This window comes from Lygodium microphyllum, chromosome 18, assembly GCF_053477565.2.
Source record: "Lygodium microphyllum isolate KBCC chromosome 18, Lygodium_microphyllum_v1.1.10, whole genome shotgun sequence".
NCBI classification, from domain to species: domain Eukaryota; kingdom Viridiplantae; phylum Streptophyta; class Polypodiopsida; order Schizaeales; family Lygodiaceae; genus Lygodium; species Lygodium microphyllum.
Window position 1 is genome coordinate 109,643,153 of NC_141152.1, and position 9,860 is coordinate 109,653,012.

The following is a 9,860-nucleotide window of genomic DNA, read 5'->3' on the forward strand; positions in this document are numbered from 1 at the left end:
CATCTAGTTCTAATGTCATTAATCATTCAAACCATTGACTTTGTGTGTTGCATCATCATGATACTTATCTTCCCTTGCTAAAATCATTAAGCAGTCTAGGGTTGTATTTGCTAATGTACATAACTAGTGGGCAATATTGCTATCAAAATCATTATCAAATGAAAAATTAATAGCATATTCACTAATACCCATCCGTTTGCTATGTGATGCTGATGTACCATATTCACCTCTAGTTTTTATGCTCTTGCTAATCATTATGTCTTAAATAACTAGGCATACAAGCCTTCATTATCTATCCTCTCTATCTCTAACTCATAGAACTCACTATTAGACTTCTCATCCATTTCACTAGCAATTTCATATCGTAAATCTCTCAAAATTTAAAAGAGCTAGTTACTTGATTACAAGAAAACATATAAAATGAACAAGAAAACGTGACTGAAGCCATGATCAAAGAAACTATAGCTATAATATCTGAATTTCATGGAAAGAAAGAAATGTAACAACCAACAAGGCACACATCCCTTGCAATGGTTGTGCAAGGTACACATCCCTTACAATGGTGGGAGGTCCAAGAGTAGGAGTCCTCAACAAGATGATTTGATTTTAATGGAAAAAATATAATGAACATGTTATTCCCACAACTTTATATACCCCCCCAACCCTAAGTTCTTGATGTTTTATTACAAAAATCCTACTCAACCTAAAGAAGCTTTGTCCTCAAAGATGGCAATGAAATTTACAAAGGATTTACAATGAGCTTGTGGGGAAATAGATCCCTACAAATAAAGAAATCCAGAGGTTGATGAAGAGACCACATGAAACACAATGCTGAAGAAAATGAGATAGATACAACTACTAAAACTATCCAAACAAGGTAACCGATAGATAAATAGGCATAACTTAGTGTAGACATGTCCCAATCTATTAAATGATATAGCATTAGAAAATAGATACCAAATAGAAACATGTCCATCCATAGGAGTCCCAATTTGACCAAGTTAAGCTAATCAATGTGTGAAATCTTTATTTTGTTGACACAACAAACATTGCATGACATGATCTTTGACATCCCACCAAATTCCCTTCCAATAAAAAAACTCTTATGGATAGTGCCAAATATCTTAAACAACCCACAGTGACCCGCCAAAGTTGAAGAATCTATTTATTGCAAAGTGTGATGCTTAAAATATGTTTGAGATGTTAAATAAATGCAACCTTTATACCATAATAATCCATTATGCCATGTAGAATTTGGATGCTCTCCATCTTATCCTTGCTAAAATGCTCTCATCATAGTGGATGTATTTTCATCAAGCAAGTATTCTTCTTGTATATTATGAATTTACTCTTTGTACAAAGTAGAAATAGAAGAAAGTGAACATGCCCATATTCTTGACAAAGCATCGGCTACAACATTATCTTTACCCACCATGTAGGAGATATCAAATTCATAGCTTTGAAGTGTAGACAACCATCATCTTTGTTTAGTAGGGGATAAAGTGGGCTAAGATATAAAATATTTTAGCACTCTATGATCACTTTTGACTATAAAATGTCTATCATAGATATAGTGATACCACTTTTTGATTACATGTAAAATAGCTAGCATTTCTTGCTCATAAACATGGAGTTGACTTTCCTTTTTATAGAGTTTTTGGCTCTTTAAAAAATTGCTCCATGATCTTGATATAGGATAGCCCCAATACCTCTTCCACTAGCATCCACATATATGGTGAATTCTTTAGAGGAATCTAGACATACTAGAATAGATGTTGAGACTAACATAGACTTCAGATCATTCAAACTTTGTCTGCTATGAAATTCCAAAAGAAATATTTGTTCTTCAACCTATTAGTTAATGGAGCTATAATATGAGCATAATTCTTAATACATTGTTTAATAGAAAGAAGATAATCCAAGGAAACCTCTCAAAGATGTAGAAGTCATAGGGGTAGGCCGATTTTTAACACGTTGCACTTTCTTTGGATCCACTCTAATCCCATGCTCACCAACAATGTGGGTCCAAATATTCCTTCTCATCTTGCATAAAGATACACTTGGATTGTTTGGTAAAGAGTTTCTGCTTCCTCAATGTGCTAAACACCTCCCTAACATGTTGTAAATGCTCTTTCCTAGCCTTATTGTATATGAGGAGATCATTGAAAAAGACAAGAACTATCTTGAACAAGAATGACCGTAAAATTTTATTCATGAGAGCCTAAAAAGTAGTTAGAGAATTAGATAAACCAAAAAGCATCACAAGAAACTAATACGGTCCCCTCTTAGTTCTAAATGTAGTCTTGTACTCATCCCCTTGTTTCATGTGAATTTGATGGTCTCCTAAATGTAGATCAATATTTGTAAATTCCTTAGTGTCCTTGAACTTATCTAAAAGATCATCAATGTGAGGAATAGGATACCTATTTTTAATAGTAGACTTATTTAGCTCTATGTAAACCAATGCACTTGAGAAATGTCCCATCTTTCTTCTTCACTAAAAGCACTGCAAAGGCAAAAGGTTACTGATTAAACTATATCAAATGCATTTGCAACAACTCTTTAACTTATATTTCCACTTCTTTATGCTCAAACTTTGGCAATCTGTAAGGGGGTTTATTTATAGGCTAAGTATTAGGAACTAGTCAATCTGATGATCAACCTCTCTCTTAGATTATTCCTTATACTTGCAATCATTGTATGGGGAATGATTAGAGTTGGGCTGTCTAAAGGATTGTTGTCTCTAAGAATCTCCATTCCATGATTGGTTCCTTTGATAGGGCTATACATGTTGACTGGTACCAAAATCTTGATGAAATAATTGACCATTTCCTTGATTAGAGGGCCTTTCAAATGATTGTCATTCTCTTGGAAGTTGATCTTGTATAGATCTTCTTACACCCTCTTATCTTTCATAATGGTTAACCTCTACTTATCTTGGAATGGTTGGGGGTTGAGGATATAATGACTTGTAAAAAGGATCACATCCATGCTCTTCATCATCTATATGTACCTCATCCTCATGCCTATTGTCATTCTTTTGACTAAATTGTAGTCTTGATTTCTTCTTGAGATGATATGCATTAGTTGATGTGTATCTCTGATCTTAGAAGTTTATCCTTTCTCAAAGGCTGTAGGATCAATAAGTGGAGCAAAATATGGGTGTTTAGGGGACATAACACTACCAATTGTAGGTGGTACTTCTTGTGTTTTACTTCCCAAATATTTAATAACAACAATCAACTCATTAAAATTAATGTCCATTGAATTGTTAAGCATGTATATATCCCCAAGAATCCCCCATTCATGCTACTAAACTTAAAAAATTGTTGGTACTCGTTAGAACCTTGAGATACATGAAATTTTGCATTTTCAAGATAACTCTATTGAGCATTGATCACATTAGTTCCCTCATCATCTTCTTGGTGCTGAATTAACCCAAGGTTGGACTCGTTAGACTGAGATTGGTAAGTCTTGACATCTTCATTAATAGTTTCCAAGATTTGATATTTTTTAAATTCTTGGCCATCTTGAATGCAAATCTATCTATAATGGATAGCAATTGAAAAAATGATGTTAACTTTTGATTTTGGTGTCCAAACAATGTCATTTTTATCTCGAGATCTTAGTAATAAAGTCTCCAATCCCCTTAGGTACTTTGTTTTTCATTAGAAAGCCCTTTACTAATCTTGCAATTAATTTTCAGTAATCAGTCCAAGATAATTCAAGCACTTTTATATGCCTTATTTATACCTATAGGTACTCCTAAAATTGGTCTTAATTATACCAAATTTGAAAAATCCTATAGAACACATGTAGGGTACCTATAAGACTTGTTATACCACTCCAAGAGTGGAAAAACACCTACTAAAACATGTATAAACCTGAATTTCCCTCTGAATTTCATTGTTTATCATTACTTAACTAAGAGCCACCTGTGTACACCTACTTGTACATGGTTGAATTTCACTCTCAGTCACTGCCCAAATGTCCTTTTAGTCTTGTGTGTACACTTGTAGCTTGCTAATGAATGGTATTATAGGTTGGAATACCTTGTAATAAGCCTATAATTTCCTTATTTATGCATGGATTTAGTGCCAATGGAGACGAATGGTCTTCAAATCTTTTTCACTCTATCCTAAACTAGAGAGAGAGAAGAAGGAGGAGGGGAGAGAAGAAGAGAGAGAGAGATAGAGAGAAGAATGAGAAGAAAAAGAGAGGAGAAGAGAGAGAGACAGAGGAGGAGGAGGAGGAAGAGGGAGAGAGAAGAAAAATAAGAGAGAGAGAGGGGCCGAGAGAGAGAGAGAAGAAGAAGAAGAAGGAAAGAGGGAGAGAGAGAAAGAGAGGAAGAAGAAGAATAGAGGGAGAGAAGAAGAAGAATAAGAATAAGAAAAAGAAGGAGAGAGAGAGAGAGAGAGAGAGAGAGAGAGAGAGAGAGAGAGAGAGAGAGAGAGAGAGAGAGAGAGAGAGAGAGAGAAGAGGGAGAGAGAGGAGGACGAGGGGAGAGAGAGAGAGAGAGAAGAGAGAAGAAGAGAGGGAGAGAGGAAGAGGAGGAGAAGAGAGAGAGAAAGAAAGAAAGAAAGAAAGTTATATTAACATCTTCTAAAGACCAAAACTGGCCTATGAGACAAACTGTGATACAATTGATGAGGTCCAACTATCCAAAATAAAAGTGCTGAATGAAAAGCTAAAAACTGGAGAGAAGGAGAGAGAGAGAGAGGGAGAGAAGGAGAGAGAGAGAGAGAGAGGGAGAGAGAGAGAGAGAGAGGAGAAGGAGAAGAAGGAGAGGAGAGAAGACGGAGGAGAGAGAGAGAGGAAGAGAAAGAGAGACGTGAGGAGAGAGAGAGAGGGGGAGGGAGAAGAAGAAGAAGAAGAAGAAGAAGAAGAAGAAGAAGAGATAGAGAGGGGAGGAAGAAAAGAAGAAGGAGAGAGGGAGATAGAAGAAGCAAAAGAGAGGGAAAGGGAGAGAGAGAAAAGAAGAATCAACAGAAGAAGAAGAAGAAGAAGAGAGATAGAGAAGAAGGAGAGAGAGAGAGAGAGAGAGAGAGAGAGAGAGAGAGAGAGAGAGAGAAGACGGAGAGAGAGAGAGAGGGAAGGAGAAGGATAGAGAGAGAGAAAGAGAGAGAGAGACGAAGAAGAAGAAGAGAGAGAGAGAGAGAGAGAGTGAAGAAAAAGGAGAAGGGGAGAGAAGAACTTAGGGAAGTTACTATATGTATATCCTCTACATCACATGCATTCAAAGCCTATTTATAAATATCCTTATCTGTGAAATTTTCGTGAATAAAACATAACCAATTTCTATTCAATCTGTAAATAACCCCTTTAAATTACACCCTTCAATATGTAAAAATGTATAAAATAGTATTTTGAAAATACCTTATTTTGAACCCACGTGATACACACATATATTCATGAGTAACTTACTCAAGGAGAAGAAGGAGAAGAAGAGAGGGAGATGGAGAGAGGAAGAAGAAGAAGAAGAAGAAGAAGAAGGGAGAGAGAGAGAGAGAGAGAGAGAGAGAGAGAGAGAGAGAGGGAGGAGGAGAAGAGGGAGAGAGAGAAGAAGAAGAAGAAGAGAGAGAGAGGAGAAGAAGAAGAAGCAGAAGAGAGGGAGAGAGAAGAAGAAGGGGGGGAGAGAGAGAGAGAGAGAGAAATAAGAAGAAGAGAGAGAGAGAGAGAGAAGAAAAAGAAAAAGAAGAAGGAGCACTACAAGATATAGACCTATAGCGACGTTTAAAGCGACGAAAATACAAACAACAAAATTTGCCCCCGTCGTCGCAAAAAGCGTCGTTATTGACAACGCCATAGAACCGTCGCTATATGTGTCGCATTTGCGACGCATATAGCGACGGTTACAGAGAGTTTGCGACGCTTATAGCAATGCCAATAGCAACGCGAGTAGTAAATTTGCGACGCAAATAGCGACGGTAACAGAGAAAAAAAAATTTGTGGCACATATAGCACTGTGTGCTGTATGAGAGCCATACAAAATAGTTTCTGCACTGCTGCATACAAAGCGTTTGCAAACAAAAAGAATGTATACTAAAATCATAAAACTGATACATGAAATAAATACATGATCGCATAAAATGCGATTGGTACAATCATGAAACGATATCACTAATACATAGAAAATGTCTACATAGATCAGGCGACTAAAAACTAAAGGTGTGTGAGCTCTAAGGATCCAAGGGCGAGCTACAAATCCTCGTCCCCCGAAACCTCGTCCCGCTGCAAAGGAGCATCAAATGGATTCTGCAGAAAAAGAAACAACATATCAATCCACCATACAATAATCCATTCAAATATCTCATGGTAACTACGGACAAGAAAGATGAGTGACTTACAGGGCCGCCACGTCTATACAATCGGTCGATCAATGCCCTAAGACCGTGCCTCTCTGCATATCGAGTCTCAAGGCCTTGCGGATTGCGATTTGTAACGGAGTGCTGCAAAGAAAACAAAATGATAACTTTTAGAAACATGATTGTCAGTACAAAGAATATCTCAAAAAAACAAATAAGAAAAACAAAAGAGAAACTTACAAAGTCCTCCAAATATGTCCTGTGGCCGCCACTCCCAAGATGATGCACCGATCCAGCCTCGATTTATGCCCTCGTCGCCTCCCGCCTGCTGACTCCAACGTCCTGGCGAATTTGTAGCCTCCTCCCTCAGTCGGCGCCAGTCATCTGCATCTAACCACTCGGGCTTTGGAGCCCCACTCTTGATTGCCTTGCGTGCGTCGGATCGTCTATGTGACATGTATGCACGCATGCTATCCATCATCCAACCCATAGAGAATCTATCTACTGCGGCTGGCACCGAGAACTCCTCATGCAAGGATGCTACTATATAGTCCTTGCTCCCCTCCGGTATGTTCCTCCAATGATCCAGGACGTTGTGCCGAAAAACTTGTTTGCACAACTCCCTCATACGAGCCATCACCCTCCTCCCCTCATCATTCATGATGATGGCTCCTGACCTACTATCCACTAGGTATCCAGAACCCCTAGGAGTCTACCTAAGATGGGCCCTCTCCCATCGCCGTCCACGCTCCTGGGCATATCCAGGAGACCCCTATACATCCGGTGTACCGACGGGGGTACTGTAAACGCCCCGAACAACGTAGTATGCTTAACAATTATGATATTTGCTTGTTTTCGAGATTTAATAGAAAAGAGAAGGAACACTTAAAGCTGAAAATGAAAATTACTCACAAAATTACAGCCATAAAAATGTAAAAGTAATGGAGACAAGATTGAGGGTTGAAGATGGGCAACCCCCCCCCCCCCCCCCCCCCCCCCGAAGGAATGTATTTCTGCTCAACCCAAGTCCCTTAGGGAAGAGCTCAGTTACAATCAACCTGAGAGTGAGAAGAAGTAATTCTCACTCTCACAAGATCATGCAAAGATGTACAAACACACATGCATTATCTATTATGCAATGATAAGAACTGATTTCTTTATAGTATGAGAGAAGAAAAAGGGGAATTCAGCCTTTCTCCATCGTTGATCAGCAGTACAGGAATAGAGCTTGCTTCTTGTAGCTAAAATGGAAGAAAGAGCTCAAGAAGGAGGTGCTGTAATGAATTTACAGGCTTGCTGTCTTGTAAAACAGCAGTGATAGAAGAGGGAATATGGAGGAATTTGATAATGGAGAAGTGGGGGGTGATGATGGGGATGGATGGGGCCAGTTTCTGGCTATCTGTGGGTGTTGTACATGAGTTTACAGCAAAGAAAAATGATGCTCAATGAAAAAAAATGAGCTCTTATTTATAGGAGAGGGGAGAGCTAGTACAAAAGGGGAAAGTGGAGTAGCACAAGACAAGTGTCCAGCCACATGTCATGAGATGTGACAAGTGGTGGGACACTTGGAAACTTGTGTGACAAGTGACACTTGTCTCTTCTTTATGGCCTTCCTTTTTGGGTTGAATACTGTCAAGAATAGAAACAACCAAATTTAGTAAGCACAGTCAGAGTACAGAACTTACTATTTTTAGAATGACATCCCTATTTTTTAGGACTAGCATTTTTAGGCTAATTCGAGGCTCCTAAAATTTAGGGACCTCCTAAAATTTAGGGATCTCCTAGAATTTAGGGACCCCCCAATATGGGTATCATATGAAAGCTTTTTCCGTGTACATCGCAAAAATGGTATCCGAATCTTCATGTGACTTTCCTATGCAAAGAAATGTGCATTTCAAGCTTTCAGCCCACACATGCACATTATACAAGCATTTCATGATCATGCCATCTTGTTGATTGTAACTGTCTGTTCTGGTGGATCTAGCCCACACTTCAAGGCATCAATCCTTTCTGTGTGCGAGTCTAACCCTGATATGCGTGAGTTCTAGTCACAGGCGCCCAATCGGGTCATATAGGTGGAAGTGTGAACTATCTTTTCTCTAACCCATCGTGTGGGTCCACCATAACCTGTGACCACTCATCAGTGGCCAGCTCCAATGCACTTTTCTTTATATCTAATTAGTGCAAAGAAAATAAATTTAATAAATCATTATATAGATAAATTAATGAAAAAGGATACAAATTCTGTTTCTATAGAGTTGTGACAGCCCTCTGGCTTTTATTCAGCTGTCCTCAGCTGAAAATCTTCTTGATATTGTTGTAGAATATTTGGGTAATCCTTCATGAATTTTTCATCTACCCACTGTGCATCTGTGGTGGGTAGATTCTTGAATTTTAGCAAGAATTTTTGTGTCACAAGGCCACTTCTCGTGGTTCGATCCTTGAGAAACAAAATCTTTTCAGGTTCCAAGAGTTGCTCTGTTTCTTCAACTTCTGGGGGATCTTCAGTAATGGGCTCCTTTGGTTCTGGTCCTATGTAAGGTTTTAGCAAACTTACATGAAAAGCATTGTGTATTTTCCAATGAGTAGGAAGCTCAAGTCGATAAGAAACTTCATTTATTTTCTCAATCACTTTGAAGGGTCCAAAGTATCTACTGGAGAGCTTTGGAAAATATGAATTTTGACCAGAACCTTGTTTGAGCCTGCTTTTATCAAACTTTAGCAAGACATATTGACCTTTTTCAAAAGCCAAAGGTCTTCTTCGTTTATCTGCTTGCTTCTTTTGTCGCTCTTGCGCAACTTTGATAGTGGCTTGTGTTAGAAATGCGGGATCTAGAGCATGACATAACCGGAAGCTATGGAGGATGGAAGGAGAAGTGTAGACTCATGATGGAATGGACACTGTTTGTTACACAAGTGAATTAGGTTCCAAGATTGAGACTTGGACTCATAAACACAATCTTGTGTATGTGGACAATGACATTGGCACTTTACTGAAATGAAAAGAGTACTATCATTTCATTAAGAAAGAAAGCAAGTACAATGCTTTATAGGAAAGTAGGAAACTGCAGTAGGCACCATTGTGCATATGGGATAAGTTAGCCTGCATGTCCTTGACCCTGAGACTCCATACAAAGAGGCTATTTGAGTGTGATTGCTGATTCTCAACACCCCTCCTCAATCACAACTAGGAAAGGCACAAAGTGTGTAGAGGCTGTAATGAGAACCACCTGCAAAGTGTGGGTATACCACAGACATGGCAAAACACCAGAGGCTGTCGCAGAAAAAACTAAGTGTGGGTACCATAAACATGGTGGACATCCAGAGGCTGTAACAGGGGCCTCACAAAGTGTACAGGGACTGTAATGCCAAGTTACATAAGGAGTTTACATAGCTTATGGCAGGAAGCATTAGGGCAAGGAAAAATACAAGGCTATTAAAACAGTCTATCAGAATTATGAGAGTACAAGGACTGATGAGTCTTGTCCTTCCGATCCTGGTGATCTTCATCTTCTTCTTCCTTTGCTTCATTTTCTTCTTCTTCTTTGACTGCGA

At 38.7% G+C, this 9,860-nt stretch overlaps 1 long non-coding RNA gene across 1 annotated transcript; it reads right to left on the minus strand.

The window, feature by feature from the left end:
• Nucleotides 1-6,145: 6,145 nt before the first annotated feature.
• LOC148021257 (uncharacterized) lies at nucleotides 6,146-6,630 on the minus strand. Its single transcript, XR_015694732.1, has 3 exons — nucleotides 6,546-6,630; nucleotides 6,348-6,449; nucleotides 6,146-6,255 (listed from the first exon to the last, which is right to left on the minus strand). It is a non-coding gene; the product is annotated as an uncharacterized LOC148021257 (long non-coding RNA).
• Nucleotides 6,631-9,860: the final 3,230 nt, after the last annotated feature.